Source organism: Lepidochelys kempii, chromosome 15 (assembly GCF_965140285.1).
Source record: "Lepidochelys kempii isolate rLepKem1 chromosome 15, rLepKem1.hap1, whole genome shotgun sequence".
NCBI lineage: Eukaryota > Metazoa > Chordata > Testudines > Cheloniidae > Lepidochelys > Lepidochelys kempii.
The window spans coordinates 16,597,062-16,614,551 of record NC_136394.1 but is presented as its reverse complement, the minus strand read 5'-3'; the positions used below and the strand labels follow the sequence as shown (position 1 = coordinate 16,614,551).

Genomic DNA, 17,490 nt, shown 5'->3' with positions numbered 1-17,490 from the left:
CACCAACAGCCTGTGGTGGAGAAAATATGCGGCTACTTTGATACAGATCCCCTTTTAATGAGGACATAGTAGACCGGGAGGGCTGTTTTCCCAATATGTTAGTTGAAACCTACAATTCCTGGTTCACAGACATACCCTATTGACCCCACAGATTTGAATGTTGGATCAAATGATTTTATTATTGCTGTTTGTTGTAGCTGTTTTTGTCACCTCATTCCCTTGATTTTACCACTTGTCTCTGTCAAATGAAAAGATGGGAAAAGGAGACATGAATTGGCTGGTGGGGTGTAAATGAAACAGGTGTTATGTGTGAAGTATCTGCTTTCTAATTGCTGCTGTTGGAATTTGGGGTGGCGGGAGGGGAAAAGATGGCTACACTTAATTAATAAGGCAGGACTCACATAAGCTCCAGCTGTGAGCATGGGATCAGTCTTTAAAAGATTAAACTCAGGAGGTGGGGCTGAGGTCTTGATTTCCTCCTAATGTTAAACCCCAAGACATGCTGCTGCTGGGTACAGAGTATGTGTCCACTAAGCCTTTAGACTGTTGCGTTTGAATCAGAAATAGAGTATCCATTGCCACTCACCTACCCCTGTTCCAGGGGTGAGAAATAAATATAACTATGACAAAATCAAAGGTTGTATAGCTATATTTTAAATATGGAACAAAGCCTCCATACTTGGACTCTGATCTTGAACCCCTAAAAAGTCTGAGGATTTTTTGATCGTGTTTTGGCTCCACCTTTTATAAAAAGAGGTACCATTTGCAAAATGTGGATCCAGATAGGGGTTTGGATTCCAATTGTCTTCTTCACCCGGTACAAGGGGTTCGGATCTGGAGTTGTAGCCTGGATCCATCTCTAAGGTTTATGAATAAACATAATCACATCTGTGGTCGCTGCTGTGAGGGAGAACCCAATTTGATTGTGCTTCGGTGATGGAGAATGCTGCAGAGGTACTGTGGGGAGCTCTTGGAGGACCATGACGGTGAAGGTCCTAACATCATCTCTCTCTTTCTGAAAGATGGCAGCCATGACTTCAGGACTTGGCTAAGGCTGTGAGGGGATCATCAGGGAGCTGCCAATAATATGGAGAAGCCCCTAAAAGTACATTAAAACAAAAACATTTTTACCATAACGTAATGTTTATCTTGCCGTCTTCACCCACTGCCACAAAAAGCAAACAGGTGCATGATCACCACCAACGCAAGGTCATTCCGAAACCAAAGGACCGATTAAAATGGTGCGATGCTATTGATTTCAGTGGGGTTTTTAAACTGTTTACACTCATGTCAGAGGGAGCTGATTCAGACCCCGAAGGCGAGGCAATGTCACTGTGTTGGCTTTAATACTTTTGAATTAATCCACAGGGGAGTTACTTATCATTGGGGGTAACATTTCTGAAAAATTCAGGGATGGGAGGGGGTTAGAGTTGTTAGTATATAGAACATTACATGTGATTATATCATGCAAAGTCCGGGGGTGGGAGAGAGGGAAGAGTGGAAGACATGAAGTATATAAATGTATGAAAAGTTGGGGTGGGGGACCAAATGTTCCCCTTACCTCATCGCAAATTACGCCCCTGCTTATCACTTTAATTTGAGCTGAAGGATTCTTCATTTCTGCTTTGGATTTTCTGGGGTTTTTTCCCTTTTCCCCTGCCCTTTATTTTGAATCTCACCAAGCTCCAGGGGCTAATGTAATTTTTATGCTGGGGACACTTCAAATTTTCTGACTAGACTTTTTGTTGTTGTTTTGAATCACGGTTGGGAGAGAGGGAGGAAAGCCCAAGTCCCTACCAACTTCAATCGACTTGGCTAACACTAGACAGGGAGACCTTCCACCACACAGAAAACCCAATTCTAAATGTTACAGCATGTTTCCAACAAAGAAAGGTGGGGCCCCGTTTTCCAAAGCTGTATAAACAGCAGCTCTGAGACCTAACTGTGTTGCTGTTTTCAAAGGTTGCTTTCAAAGTGCTGACTCAGAGTAACGAGCCAGTATTGTTTTATCTGACTGAGATTAGGACTCAGAATGTTGTGGTTTTGTAACATAGACTCCAGTGGAACCAGCTGCATATTTGACACAGGATTGTTATTCAAGCTCAAATAACCATCTAATTTAAGGTTGAGGTGATTTTATATACTATTTTTTTTCTTTTCAGGAGTAGAGCAGTCATGTATGAAACAGGACTCCCACTCAGCCTCCCTTGGTTCCTAATACTTTCATTTTCATTATTCATTTATTTTAAGATTATGGCCTTGACTGGATAGTTGATAATATTTCCCTCTGTCCTTCCTTACACACCCATGAAGGAGGGGGGAAATTCTCTTATTTGAAGAACTTACATCTAAAAGTCAAGCCCGGGGCAGCTCCCATGCCATAAATAATATTTTATATCGTTATGTTAAATCTTTTCAATTTGCCTCCCTCTTATCTTCCTCTGATTTGAGAGGATGTATTATTTGGAAAATAGTCTTACTCTTTTGTTTCTCTTTATTCATTTGTTTGGAGGCCAAACATAAAATATGGGATGCATCTGAGTGAATTATTTGTCAAAAAGTTGCAAATAATAGTTAGGAAATGTGCAAGCATTATTTTGAGGGATAGGTGATTTTTCTGAATAATAGACATTTTTACAATGAAAATTAGATAAATTTGTACATCCCACTCATCATGTTTTCTTTTTTTAACTTGGCAAAAATTATTTAAATGGGTATAACAATTTAAGCCCCCAATTCAACAGCCTGTCTCTATTCAGCACTTAGCAAGTGCTTATCTTTTCACTCTTATTTACTTACCATTGATTCCATGTGCTTAAATGCTTTGCTGAATTGCAGCCCAGTGTAGTCAAAATAAGACGGCACATGTATCCTCTTGGAACTCTTTTTTTACTACCTTAACTCCTTTCCTGAGAACCTGTACAATCATAGAATGACAAAACAAAACTGTCACGTATCACTTGCCTCTCTCTTTCACTACTGATTGCTATGAAATGCAGCACTACTTTAGATCATACTTCTAATTGTGTTGACAGAGAATCACTATTTTTCACCACCAATTTATTTGGGGGAAAAAAATACATTCAAAATGATGGGGGGGGCAGCTGACTGACTCATGGGCTCTGTATCGTTTTACCAATCTATCACCTTTGATTTGAGTTGGTTAGTGATTAAAAGTGGTTACCTTATAAGGACAGATGTCCTTTATGAAATGACACTGTAGTCTCAGTTCACTGCCTATAATGAACCAGTTCTGGTATAGGACATCCACAGAATCATGCTCCTGAATCTCAGCTGAACCTCAGCTCTGAAATCTGAAGAGAGTATAAACTGCTGCAGTACTTTCAGCCTGAGTCTGAAGACAGCCTGCAACTATAGCTAGGAGACGAGTGAGCTGCTCTTATTCAGCTCAGTGAAATCTACTCATCTCAGTCTCTGACTGACTGCCCTGTCTGCACTAACATTGCCAGTGGTGGAGCTGAACTGGTGCTGGCAATGGTGAGAAATATTTCTAGTGCAGACAAGGTTAGTGGTCAGTCACAAATTGCTGATAATCCTCAGTATCGACAAGGCCAGGGAGTCTAGGTTTATTAACCCTCGCGCTTATACTACTAAACTTTTTCCTCCAATGAATCCATTATCATTGATAAATCAAGTGTCTCTGACTGCCGAATCAGATCTGGTGATGTACTCATAAGCATAAATCTGTTGTGTTCCTCTGCTTATGAACTGGCACATGCTGTCAGGGCTGTGCATGCTTCAGAGAAAGAGTACAATTTATGTGATATCAGCTGCTTGACAAATTTTAATATACATTTGCTATAAAACAGGCAGCAATTAACAAAATGTGATACCCAAATAAAAACCCTTGATTCATTTGCACAATAGATCTTCAATTTACTCACATTCATGCTAGAGACACCCATAAAAATGATATCCAGCCTTAAAATCACTTAGAAGCACATTCTGAAAGACCCCACATTTGCAAGTGATACTCCAGTACTTATCTAATGCTCATGTTTCTATGGCTTTGCCTTCATGATTCTTCCAGTGGTTCCTTTATGTTTTCTGGTATTCTGCCAAACACCTGTGACTCAGGGTGCAACAACTATTCTTACTGTTTAATTTAGCTTTGCACAGAAAGGCTGTATTAGGCCTGATGTAGGCCTAATCCCAAACCTCTAAAGAGGTTTAAGGAACTCTAGTTTCACCTAATCCCGAAACCTAAACCTAGAATCCTTGAAAACCTCCATAACACCACAGGCATGGGCAAATAAAGGTTTTCCACTATTAAATTATTAAAAGGACACAGTGTGTCTTTTGGATTTGAAACCTAAAGCTTTACCTAAGAAGCTGGGGACTACCCACAATAGAGTGTTTATTCTGAAGATAATAGATTGGAGGGTTTATTTGACTAAAGTCTTATCACTAAAAAACTAGAGGAGATATTTCTGTGCAAAGTATATCCAGGTTTCTGTTTATGGATAATCTAAATTAAAGCCTGATATCAGGAACACATAGAATGGGACCCAATGCAGGACTGGCACCTCAGACACTGAAGCTTGCTCACAGTAAACATTTAATATTAATATTACAGGTACAATTTTGTCCATGATGTATACATTGTTTTTCAAAATTTTGAATCCAGCTAGTTTTGGGGTGTCTTATTGATGATCAATAACATGTAAACACTTGTAACTTTAACTTACAAATTGCATCCAACGGCAATAAATTCTTGCTTATGTTATTTCATGCTTAATTAATTGAATTCTTCCATTCAAGAGGCCCACTAATCACTTTGTCTTGCCACACAACTCATTAACTTTGTGCTGTGAAAGGGGATGCTTAATTTTCAAGGAGACTGTAAGGAATACTAACTGCATCATATTCTAATGCACTATTTTTTTAACAAATGGAAAACCTCAGGATACAGTGACCATTTGGTTTTATAATACATAAATTTTACAGCAACAAATTGCAGTTTTAAGTCTCTTTTTTCTAAAGTGATATGAATTAAGACAATAATACATGAATCCTATTTGTGCATTGTACAATGCTGAGGATATTGTCTCTATTTAACAAATTGTTCATAATGAGAAATACAGAAGGTCACTAGTGTCCATGAGGTTGCTTAATCATGTAAATATGTTTAGAGGGTGCTGTAGTAGTTGGACTGAGGATTCAAGATTCCTGGACCAGAATACCACAGTGATAGGGTCTTATCACACCCAACTAGAATAGAAAAAATTACCAGCCTACTCCTCTGGCCCAATGACTATTTAAGTATTTATCCACAGTGGAATAGTCATTGGGCTGGAGGGAGAGAATGCCTCTGTAGATCAGTGGTTAGGGCACTCGTGTGGGAGACCTTGGGTCCAGTCCACTTGCTCTAGCCACTTTGTCATTATTTATCCAGAGTGCAACAGTTTCAACAGGAGAGATTGTGGGAGGCCACATCAGAATATCCATAGCTCAGTTGTTAGGACATGTTCCTGAGAGATAGGGTTTGAACAGGGCTCTCCCTTCTTCCCCGCTCTGGCACAGAGGTGGGGCAATCGAACTTGGGCCTCTCAAATCCCAAAGTAGTGCTCTAATCACTGGGATAAAAGTTATAAGGTGGGCACCTTGTTCTCTGGCAGAATGGGACCCTATCCAGTAGGCATACTCAGATACTATCAAATTGGGCTCTGTATGTGACTTGGGTGGCCAAACACCTGTCTTTCCCTGCTTTGTGTAATGCTCTGGGGTTTAGGTGGGAGGCAAGCACCTAGATGGCTAGAGTGAAGCAGCAGTGTGCATAGGCACAGGCAGAAGCTTAGGGGCCAAGTGAATGTAGATGCCTACAGGGTTCAGTGAGAGTTTTGTGGGTTTCAGTGAAGCCATAACTGGGACTTAGATGCCTAAAACCTGAGAGTTAGGTGACTATCTCTGTGGATCCCACCCTGTATGCCTTTGTTTGCCCCTCTATAACCCGGATAGAGTATTGCTTATCTGTCAGGACAGTCATGCTAGCTTTCAAAGGTGAGATCCTTAGATAAACTGCATTGAAATACAAAGCATAATTATAAGAATACAGATTATGGGGCAGATCCTCAGCTGAACCTCAGTAGAACTAGAGCAATTCACACTAGCTGAGAATCTACCCCTGAAATGCTACATAAAACAAGGGTGGTGTTTTCACCTCTGTGATCTGGTGTCATAAACAAATGAAACACGGTTTCTTCACTTTTTATTCCTTGCTGCAGCTCTGAGGATCTGTCCCATTTTGCCCATCACTGAGCCTTGCATCATAGCAACCATCCCTCTGGCTAAGAAGGCTGGAAGTATGTCCATCCTCAAGTTAGCCTAAATGCATTTGGAGAATGATATGAGACACTCCCACTTTCCAGGGTGGGAGTAGTATGCCTTTCTCCACAGTTGTCAACTACAGAGCAATGGACTTAGCTTGGGTTCTGAACTGTCTTCAGACTGCCAGTACAGCTGTTTTGGGAGTATAGCTCAGAATGTCACCAGAAACCCAGAGTTCAATTACAGTCCCACATACAGTATTTCTGCTATAACAGCAGAATTTCAATTTACTAGTCTGGTCATTTAATTATTGCCCAATATGTTGAGCTCTTCTACCGGCTCATTAATTACTGTTTTAACAAAACTGGTGCTAATTGCTCTCTGCTTCACCAGTCAACTTGTCACTTTAAGTAGTTTGTTCTGCAAGACAACAATGGTAAATTAATGTCTAATAGCAGTTGTGCTGGACTGAAATGTTTTGTGACAGTTAGCTTAATGGTCCTGCCATTAAAGGACTACATGAAATTATCTCACAAAAATTAGGATGGGTCGCAGCCTCACATAGGAGGCAAATTACCTCTTTTATTTAGAAGTGACAAAAATGACAAAGAAACCCTGAGTGAATCAATCAGCTGACAGAGTTCCTGGAAAATTACAGGTTTCAGAGTAGCAGCTGTGTTAATCTGTATTCGCAAAAAGAAAAGGAGTACTTGTGGCACCTTAGAGACTAACAAATTTATTTGAGCTTAAGCTTTCGTGAGCTACAGCTCACTTCATCAAGGAATGCTAAACTGTATTACACTGTTTGACCACTAGGTGACACTGTAAAATTCCTTATTTAAAGGAATCTCCACCATACCTGGCAGAGAATTAAAGAATCTTATGTTATGATGAACACAGCTGGAGTGTATAAGCAAGCTCTGTGACCAGTCCATATCTGGTACAGAAGTACATGACATGGTGTCAGGAGTAAACTAAGAACAGAAACAGAAGGAAAAAAGGAACAACAGTTGCAAACAGGTGGTGATACTGGATTTTTGAAAGGAGATCCAGTACAAATAACCTTAAGAGACAATGCTGAATCATTTACTGTAGATACAACTCACAGGATTCCTAGCCCGTTATGTCATAAAGTGGAAACTAAGTTAAAAAGAATGGAGTGGATTGGCATAATCAAGAAAATCTCTGAGCCAACAGTATGATATGTGCCAATGATACCAGTTATAAAGAAAAATGGAAAAATAAAAATCTGTGTGGATCTTAAAAGACTTAATGAAGCAGTTGTGAGAGAAAAATATATCCTCCCAACACTGGATGACTTCCTCCCCAAAGTGAAAGGAGCTATATTATTCTCCAAGTTGGATGCCTTGTGTAAATTCTGCCAAATTCCTTTATCCAAAGAATGTGCTAAACTGACTATATTAATCACATCCTTTGGGACATTTTGCTTTTGAATATTACTTTCTGGGATTACCAAAGCACCTAAAATTTTCCAAAGAAAGATGGCAGAACTGTTGATGAACATAAATGAAGTTGTAGTTTTCATGGACAGTATTCCTAAATCTAGTCAGTCAGTCTGGACTGAAGGTAAACAAGGAAAAATGCATTTTCTGTCTACCCCAAATTGAATTTTTGGGACAGACAACAAATAGGACTGATTCCATCTTTAACTGAAGAAAGTCAAAGCAATTAGAGAACTGAATGCACCAACTAATGTACCAGAACCAAGATATATATTGGGGATGGTAAATGACCTTGGTTGACTTCTATCAGTCCTTTGTACACTGAATGAACTGTTAAAGCCCAGCACATCTTGGCTCTGAAGGCCAAATTAAGAATAAACCCACAATGGTCAGTACAGGGTAAAGCAGCTATGGCCTAGGTTGTGTATTGTTGCAACAACATGGCTCTGAGTGGAAGCCAGTTGCATTTTGCTCTCGCGCACCCATAGAAGCAGAAAAATGATATTCACAGATTAAAAAGGAGTGCCAAGCAAGCTTATGGGCATGTGAGAACTTTTTCAGATCTTTGCGTGAACTGGCTTCATTTACGCTGATAACAGACCAGAAATCGTTTGTAACCCGCATCAACAGAAGAGACCTGGATCAAGCAGCACTGGGATGCCAAAGTCTATTGCTAAGGTTAATGTCATTTAACCCAATTGCTAAATATGAGAGATTACACCAGCAACAAAAAAAACCTTGACAAACATGCAACTTCAGGAAGGCTGCTGGCCAATGTATCTAAAGGACACTAAGGAAGAGACAAGAGACTACTCTGCGGTGTGTAGACAATTGAGTCAAATGGACTCATGATTACCGGCAATTGCATCATAATTCCAAATGAAATGAGAGGAGAAATCCTAAACCTCATCCATGAAGGATATCAAGGATTAACTAAATGCTGTGAACTGGCCAACCAGTCAGTGTTGTGGCCAGGCATCAGCAAGGACTTAAAGAATAAAATATCTGCATGTGGACACTTCAGAACTAACGGAACACACAGAACCTTTAACAATGCTTCTACTAGACAGACCTTTAGAAGAGAATAGTTGCAGATTTATGAAAACATTTACGAAGATGTCTGTCTGGTAGGTTAATTCTTGGTCTAATAACTTTGGCAATGTGCCTTTAATAGAATGTACAGTACTCTGAATTCTATCTCCTTCAGGGCTTTCTGTTGTGCCCATCACTGTGATAGAAGTACTTTCAAAATGACCTCTCAATCAAGCTTTCTGAGACCTTGACCTCCTGTGTGGTCTTATTATCCTGAGTCCATGAAAAGGAGCCAGCTAATCCAGAGTTCTAATTCTCTCTTTGATAGTGATTCCTTCAGTTTAGGGCAAGCCACTTCACTTCTTTTGCGTCAATTCTTCTCTTTGTAAAATTGTGATTCTACTATTTACAGGGATGATGTATTTAAAGGGATGACTGTCAGCAAAACACTATATGAGTGCTAAGTATTATTTTATAATTCTTGGCCATTAGAGATATAGCTCTAGAAAACTACCCTGAGTATAGTGGTTGCTTGTGTATTTTGAGCCATCAGTGACTGATTAAAAGGTAAATACACAGAGTGACAGATTTTGAAAGCTGACTGCCCACAAAATTATGTGCAAACTCCAAATTGGGAAGCTGGCTTGAAAAATCAGACCTGGAAAGACTGTAGCCAAGATTTTTAAAAGTGATTTAGGGTTAGGGGTGAGACACCTTTAAAGAAGCCTAATTTTCAGAAGGCAGGTGCTCAGCTCTTTCTGAAACACTGGATCTGTTTTGGGTCTTTCAAATGGGTCATCCCAAAATCAGTAGACAATTTTGAGAAACCTTGGACAGCCTGCTTTGTGCAGAAGCACCAAGCAGCTGCACACAGCCCTTATTTCCTCACTTTGGCCTCGGATAACCTTATTGTTCTCAAACTGTTAATTTATTTACTTTAGATGTTGGAGTGAATTTGGTTTGTAAAAGGAAACAACACAGAGGATCACAAAACAAAGCTTTTCCCACCCAACTACACCATCCGCGAATGATACTGCCAACTAATAATGGATTCATCCCTGTGACTGTTTGTTTTACTCTGGTATCTTTGGCAGGAGCTCATGTCTTTATTTCTACGGAAAGGGGAAAAAAAAATCAAGCTTTCCTCTTGCAACGTGGTAATGGGTAACTAACTTCCCCACTGGATTTTAAGCAGTTTTATTTACCTTCAGTCCTCACAACCATGTGTTAGAAAGTGGATTTTAAAATAGCATTACCGGGGGTATGAGATGATGGTCCATACATCAGGCTGTAAACTGTAAGAGGTAAAATTAGGGTGTCAGGTTGCTGGAGAAACAAGGAATCTCTTCCTCCCCCCCAGGGCCCCCTTCTGATTGTTGTAAATGACACGGACATAACTTATGTATACCCCAAAGCAGGGGTAGTCAAGAGGGAGACCCCGGGTCCAACCCAGACTGCCAGATCTTCATTTACTTTATTTACTTTTATTATTTTTATTTTATTTTCCATTTTTTTATTATTATTATTTTCTCAGGAGTCCGGACCTTGACCAAGAAATTTGGCCCTTGACAAAAACTAATGGGCCAAGGGCGCCCCAAAGCGCCATAACCCAAGGCGGCTGCTGCTGCTGCAGAAAGTACCACATCCCCCGCCCCATACTGCTGCAGGGGGCGGAGCCGGCCCGGCACCCCCCGGAAGCACCAGGGCCGGGCTCCGTCTGTGCAGCCCTGAGCCGGCAGCGAGCCTAGGAGACGCTCGGGCTGCTCGGCGTAATCATCCGGGCTCCCTCACAGGAGGGCCCCACCTCCCCGCTCGCGCCACCTGGCCCCTCACACAGGCCACACGGCGCATGCCCGCCGCTCTCCCCAAGAGAGAGGCGATCGCAGACTTGGCGAGGCGGAGGAGGGGGGGACCTAGCGCGTCACGTGATTTCTTATCATGGGGCTCGACGCTCTGCTGCCTCTGTCTGGTCCCCCAATGAATCTTTAGGTGTAGGTAGTAGAGCGCCGCGTGACCGATCCATTTCGTTCTCCTCCCTTCCCTTCCCCTAGTCCCCCCAGGCAGCGGAGGGATGCCGCGTCCCCCTCCCGCGGGCAGCCTGGTGAAGACCCTCTGTGTGTCCGTTACCTCCGGGCTCGGGGAGCACCTGGGGAGCCGGTCAGTGCTACCACGGGGCGGGAGGGATCCACGTTACCACCGTGTGGCTCTGGGGGCGAGGGGTCCGTGTCGCTGTGGCTGGGGGGGCTCCGTGGGGGCAAGGGGTCCGTGTCGCTCTGGGGTGGAGGCTCCGTGGGGACGAGGGGTCCGTGTCGCTCTGGGGGGGGGGGGCGGGCGAGGGGTCCATGTCGCTATGGTGGGGGCTCTGTGGGGAGTGAGGGGTCCGTGTTGCTGTGGGGTGGGGGGGCGGGCGAGGGGTCCGTGTCGCTATGGTGGGGGTTCTGTGGGAGTGAGGGGTCCGTGTTGCTGTGGGGTGGGGGTTCTGTGGGAGCGAGGGATTCGTGTCGCTGTGGGGTGGGGGCGAAGGGTCTGTGTTGCTGTGGGGTGGGGGTTCTGTGGGAGCGAGGGGTCCGTGTCGCTGTGGGGGGGGGCGGGCGAGGGGTCCGTGTCGCTATGGTGGGGGCTCTGTGGGGAGTGAGGGGTCCGTGTTGCTGTGGGGTGGGGGGGCGGGCGAGGGGTCCGTGTCGCTATGGTGGGGGTTCTGTGGGAGCGAGGGATCCGTGTCGCTGTGGGGTGGGGGCGAAGGGTCTGTGTTGCTGTGGGGGGTGAGGGGTCCGTGTCGCTGTGGGGTGGGGTTCCGTGGGGGTGAGGGGTCTGTGTTGCTGTGGGGTGAGGGGTCCGTGTCGCTGTGGGGGGGGGCGGGCGAGGGGTCCGTGTCGCTATGGTGGGGGCTCTGTGGGAGCGAGGGATCCGTGTCGCTGTGGGGTGGGGGCGAAGGGTCTGTGTTGCTGTGGGGGGTGAGGGGTCCGTGTCGCTGTGGGGTGGGGTTCCGTGGGGGTGAGGGGTCTGTGTTGCTGTGGGGTGAGGGGTCCGTGTCGCTGTGGGGGGGGGCGGGCGAGGGGTCCGTGTCGCTATGGTGGGGGCTCTGTGGGAGCGAGGGATCCGTGTCGCTGTGGGGTGGGGGCGAAGGGTCTGTGTTGCTGTGGGGGGTGAGGGGTCCGTGTCGCTGTGGGGTGGGGTTCCGTGGGGGTGAGGGGTCTGTGTTGCTGTGGGGTGAGGGGTCCGTGTCGCTGTGGGGTGGGGCTTTGTGGGGGGTGAGGGGTCCGTGTCGCTATGAGGGGGGCTCCGTGGGGGCGAGAAGGCTCCGTTGCTGTCAGGGGTAGTGTTGAGGGGATCCGTGTTGCTGGTGGGGGGACTCCTATGCGATATATGGGGGTGCTGGGTTGCTATCTCTTCTGAGGGGAAGAGGGACTGTGCGATGCCGCCACTTGGGTGACCTCTGTGCTGGGAGAGGGGTTGAAGGGCCCTGTGTCACTATTACTGGTGAATCAATATACGGTGGTTGCTTTTCAGGCATGACCTAATTTAATTGTCAGAACATTTATGTGAAATTGTTATCTCCAGTTTACAAATGGGAAGACTGAGGCACTGAGAGGTGAAGCAACTTGTGGAAAGTCACACAGCTAGTCAATGGAAGAGCCAGGAATGAAACCTATGGGGCTTCCTGTCTAGCAGCCCTGCTTCAAGGCAACACATTGACTGTACATACGTTCAATATATAAGCCCTTTGGAGCAGGGTCAGGGTCTTTGCATGGCACCTAATGCTTTGCACAAAGGGGTCCTGATGCACAGTGGGGCCTTTGGACACTACTGCAATACAAATATTAAATAACATTAACTTGTTGCACAATTATACCGTCAGAGATTAATTCAAAGCTAAATGAAATCAGGACTCATCAATATTTAAGAACCATGCCTCACATCACCTTCTCAGATAATATCATGGATTTTCCCTCCCACTCCTATCTCCCTGTGGATGGATTCTAGGTTTTTTCCTAATCTGGAGCCTCTGAGCTTCCTTCCATAAGAGACAACAAGCTGGCAGCAGTGAGATGGACACTGGGCTGTTGTCTGCTACTCCATCTTTGACTGTGTTCCCTCTAGGATCCCTCTCTCTGACTGTGTGGTTTAGATCCTGCCTTAATGTATCCCTACAGATGGTCACATTTAATTTGTTTCATATTCTCATTTTAGTTAATAATATTGACAGAAATGCATGGAGTTTTGAACTAGAGGAAGAGTAACTGGAGATGGGGAAATACTTCACAGGACAAATGTTTGTGAGGGGCCTAGTATCTTTGTCCTACATAACGATAATACTAGAGTGAAATAATAATATTTTGATTACCATCCAGGTCTTTGTAATTACAGTTAAACTGTTGCTCTGAAATATTCCTGCAAAATGTTGTTGCAGGTATTTGGAGGAAAGAGCATCTTTGGAGAGCCTCTGTGTAATGATTTCTTTCTTCTAGCAGCTGGCATTGGTGATGCTAATGCCTTTTGCCTGAGTTTAGAATATATCACCTCAGCTTTTTAATATCCGTGAGCCACAAATACCAAACAGAAATGTAATCTCTGTGCATTTATTTTATGATGAACAAGAATGAGTATTTTGTCAGGTTTTTTAAAGAGTAAGGTTGATGACCTAGGAGGATTTTCCTAGCCATTAAGGGACATTGCAGCTTGAAGAAGAGTGTGGTCTACTGGCTGTAGCAAGGTGGGACAGGGAATGTAATCTCTTGGGTTTGTACCCAACTCTGCTACTAATTTACTTTGTGACCTTGGGCATGTAATTTAACTTCTATAAGCCTCAATTTTCCCACCTGGAAAATTGTAATAGTAATACAGTACTAATTTATAAAGTATTTAGAGCTCTTCAAATGAAAAGCATTTACAAACATAAAAAGTATTATTATATTTGGTACATTATAGCTTTTTAGTATCAAATTTAGCCCAGGCAGAACTCCACTGAGGTCAGTGGAATTGCCCCTAGTTACACAAGGATTGAATTTAACCCAGAAACTTTTACTACCTGTTACTAATCCCTCTCAGAAGCTGGAAAATACTCTTTTCTTGCTAGATTTGTCATCTTCCATTTGGTAAAGAATGTTTCTCCTCATCTGCTTTTCTGTAATGGCTTTGCTGTACTTTCTCATTAGGAGCCTCATTGATATTGTCACAGTTTTGACAATATGCTTTTATTTACTTTTGCTCCCTCTACTGGCTGCCTGATTTTACAGCAACTGAGCAATATGCTACGAGATCATGCATAAAGTAGGTGAAGCCCAGTCTACAAATGGCTACACGATGCATGAGCATTTAGATTATCACGTAGAAATGTAAATGTCATTTCATGGGCCTGCCTATCTATTTGAGCACACAGATGCAGAATTTAGATTTGATATTTAGTTGCCCATATCTAAAATTTGCATTCTTTTTTTTGTATCTTTACTTGTTACAATGAGAATAGGTGATATTTTTATTTCATTAAAATAGCCTGTATTATCCCCTTGTGTACAAAAGTTTAAACTCTGTAATTCCACAGGGACTGCTGAATCTGCGTATTCTCCTTCCCATGCTCCCAGCCTCTGTTACCCTATATTCTCAGACAGAATTCCCTCTTTGCAAGATTTCTTGAAGAGCGGCCTGCAGTATTGGAGGAACAGGCTTTCTACCCCAGCTTGTTCCTGTCTCACCTCTACTCCTTTCCTCTCCCCCAATCCCAACGCTACTAACTTCTTCCATGAATTCAGTCAGAGGGAGCAGTGTAACTAAGAAGGATTCACAAAGGGACTTAGGTGTTGCAATGGTGAGCATCATGGCATCCTATCTTTTAGGCCCCTAGAAAATTCAGGAACAACACTGTGATCTGCAAGGCCGAGTTAGGCACCTAGGCTCCCAATGCAATGAATGGGGAGAGGAGCAAGAATGGGATCCTCAGAAGCAAGCCCACTAGGTGAGGAGCCACCTAAGATAGCACACCTCCCTCTCCTTAGCACCTCTTATTGGCTAAGCCCCTCCCCTCTCTTGAAGATAGAAGCTTAGCTCTGCTTAGTGATGCACAAACGGCCACCTACTGCCTGGCATCAGGCAGTTTAGGCGCCTAAGGTGTTTATTGCAGAAATGAGTTAGGCACCTATCTCACTCCACACAAGACAGCCGGAGGTGGAGGGGCATATCTTATAATTTCCAGAATCTCTCCTGTTGAAGCTGGTCCGCTGTGGATAAATAATGATAGTTGATGGAGCAGGGGGTCTAGACGAGGGGTTTCCTCCCTTCCAGGTGGATGCGTTATTTAAGTTTGTATCCACAGTTGAATAGTCATTGGTCCAGAGAGAATGACTCTATAGTCCTGTCATTAGGGCACTGACCTGGGAGGTGTCTAGAGGTTTGGTGAGAGTTTTGTGGCTTGCAGCAAAGCTACAACTGGGACTTAGGTGCCTAACACAGGGGCTTGGGTGCCTGAGTCTGGGGTTTAGGTGTCTGAATACTTTCGTGGATCCCACACATCTTACTTAGTTGCTTGCCCTCTCTGAATGGGTCTACCTGGTTTTTTCTCACCTGTACTGCACACCAGGGGAAGTATATGGGCCTAAGTTATTTAGACTGAAAAGGACACTCTCTTTGCAAGAATTTTTAATTGTAATTATTGAAAATGATGTCTCGTAGTACTTGTATTGTCTATTAATGAATCCTAATGAAATTAGCTCAGTTTACAAGGAAATATTTTTTCATAACCAAAATAATTTTGGAAACAAAATCTGGGCTCCTTCTGGCTTGTTTGTCAACGTCAGTGATAAAGATTCTGCAGTCAGAACTGTTAATGGTGTTGATGCATGCAACAGAATAGAAACTAGCTCCCAATCTTTCATGGCTCTGCAGTGCTAATAGGAGTAAAAACTGATTTTTGTCATTAAAATCAGCAGACTGAAGTCTTAATATGCATTGGGAGCTAACACGCTGAAGAAGATGATGTCATTTTTGACTCATTATGACTTCCCTGACCGTAATTGCATTTTAAAGTATTACAGATTACCTTTTGCAGCCCAACCCTTCACCAATGTCCTTTATGGGTTCTTACATTCCTAGCCAACAATTTTCCTGTTTTGTACCATGCAGTATATCTGGCTAGAACATGTCTTGTGTTCGCATGCCTTTTATATTTCAACTTGAATACTAATTCTCCATAAGCCCAGCCATAACAACACACAGTTCCCCTGGAATAGTAAGAACTGTGAACCAGTCAGTTGTAACTAGTTTCTTCACAAAAGCCAATGAAAACAATACTCACAATTCCCTTTTTCCAAGATGTATGTATTTTTCCAGTATTAAAGGAAACTTTAATGCTGACGAATCAAAGCTTGAACTTTTTGCTTTTGAGTTATTAATGCTGTCATGTTGCAATTTGCACAACTTTGAACCTAAGTAAAACATGTGTATGTTAAAAGAGAAAAAGTAGTTTAAGTTAAATGGCAGTAATAGCATTCTGGGTCAAAAAATGTATGTAGGTGGATTTATGGATCATTTTTTAAATATTAAAGTTTGACCCATTAAAATGCATTTGGTACTACAAACGAAGAGTTTAAAATTGCAGTTGCTCAAAAACCACTGTAATTGCTGAGCAATTTCAAAATTGTTGGTCTCTATGGAGCAGTAAAAGTGATCACAAAACAATCAGAATAAAATAAATCCATGAAAAAACTGTTCAATTTTTGCCACAGATGAGAGCTGAAGAAAAATTTCCTTTGAGTGTAGTATTTGCACACTGGAATGTGACAAAAAGTGGACTCTTGATGCTATTGTTGTATACCATGAAACCGCTCTAGATTGCCACTGTGATATAGGTCATTTAATGCTTTGTTCCACTTCTGAAATCAGAATCAATTGTGTTATTACAATGCTAAACAAACCAACCTATTTTCAAATGGTGGTGGTGTGAATGAGTATGTATATTTAATTTTTATATACACACATACTTTGAAGTAGCATGCAAGTGATGGTATCGTAGAAAAGATTTACTAATTTGAGTTTCTCATAGCTGTATTACTTACATGTGTGAAAGCCATGAATGAGGTCATCCCAAATGATCTCAAAATCTAATATTTCTAGTATCAAAAAACTTCCAAATATGTTATATTCATGTAAGTACTTCAGACATAACAGTTCAAAACGTGAATAAAATCCCCCTTTTTTCCTCCTGAAAAAAAACCCACTATTTTCTTCACAAAAAGCCCTGTTGAGAAGTCCTGTTATGATGCATTTTGATTATGTGCTTCTTATGGTAACTTTATTCAGTACTGCTTAACTTAGCTGGGTGGTAGTCATATATGACTTGCTGTAAAGCATTAGTGTATAAAGGAATTCTTCCAAAGAGATGGGTCTTTGACCGTTGTGAAGCTAGTACAGGTCTGCCTTCTGGAGAAAATATAACCCATTAAACTGCAGTTGCTAGATGAACCACGTTGTAAAAATTGGACATTTAGGTTCTATGTACACTGCAAATCCTACTGAGTAAGGGGACCCAGTAACAAAAAGGTAGTTCTTGGCATGATTAAAAACGTGTATTGCAGTGTAGACGGGACATATTAACTGTGTTCCCAAACTGAGCAAAAGTCTAGGCTGTAGCAGGGTTCAGAAACATAGTTAAAACATGATTCAGTCTCATCTACGCTGCAGGAATGAAATCTGTTATCGCTCGGTTGCGAGACAA

At 42.7% G+C, this 17,490-nt stretch overlaps 1 protein-coding gene and 1 long non-coding RNA gene across 9 annotated transcripts in view; one reads left to right on the top strand and one right to left on the bottom strand.

Annotated features, from left to right (window-relative positions):
- Positions 1 to 687: 687 nt before the first annotated feature.
- Positions 688 to 10,681, bottom strand: LOC140898580 (uncharacterized). Of its 4 annotated transcripts, XR_012155029.2 has the most exons (5): positions 10,617 to 10,681; positions 10,040 to 10,078; positions 3,185 to 3,314; positions 2,800 to 2,917; positions 688 to 1,099 (listed from the first exon to the last, which is right to left on the bottom strand). It is a non-coding gene; the product is annotated as an uncharacterized LOC140898580 (long non-coding RNA). The 4 variants fall into 4 exon arrangements; XR_012155030.2 differs by lacking the exon at positions 3,185 to 3,314; XR_012155027.2 differs by lacking the exon at positions 10,617 to 10,681 and having other exon boundaries at positions 10,040 to 10,557.
- GNB1L (G protein subunit beta 1 like) overlaps positions 10,598 to 17,490 on the top strand; it is a 57,149-nt gene continuing 50,256 nt past the window's right edge. For 2 of the 5 annotated variants that reach the window (XM_073312577.1, XM_073312573.1), the window contains exon 1: positions 10,851 to 10,940. The gene's annotated coding sequence lies outside the window, so the exon portion shown is untranslated. Of the gene's footprint in view, positions 10,775 to 10,850; positions 10,941 to 17,490 lie in introns of those variants that run through there. The other 3 variants (XM_073312574.2, XM_073312576.1, XM_073312578.1) reach the window with 3 other exon arrangements.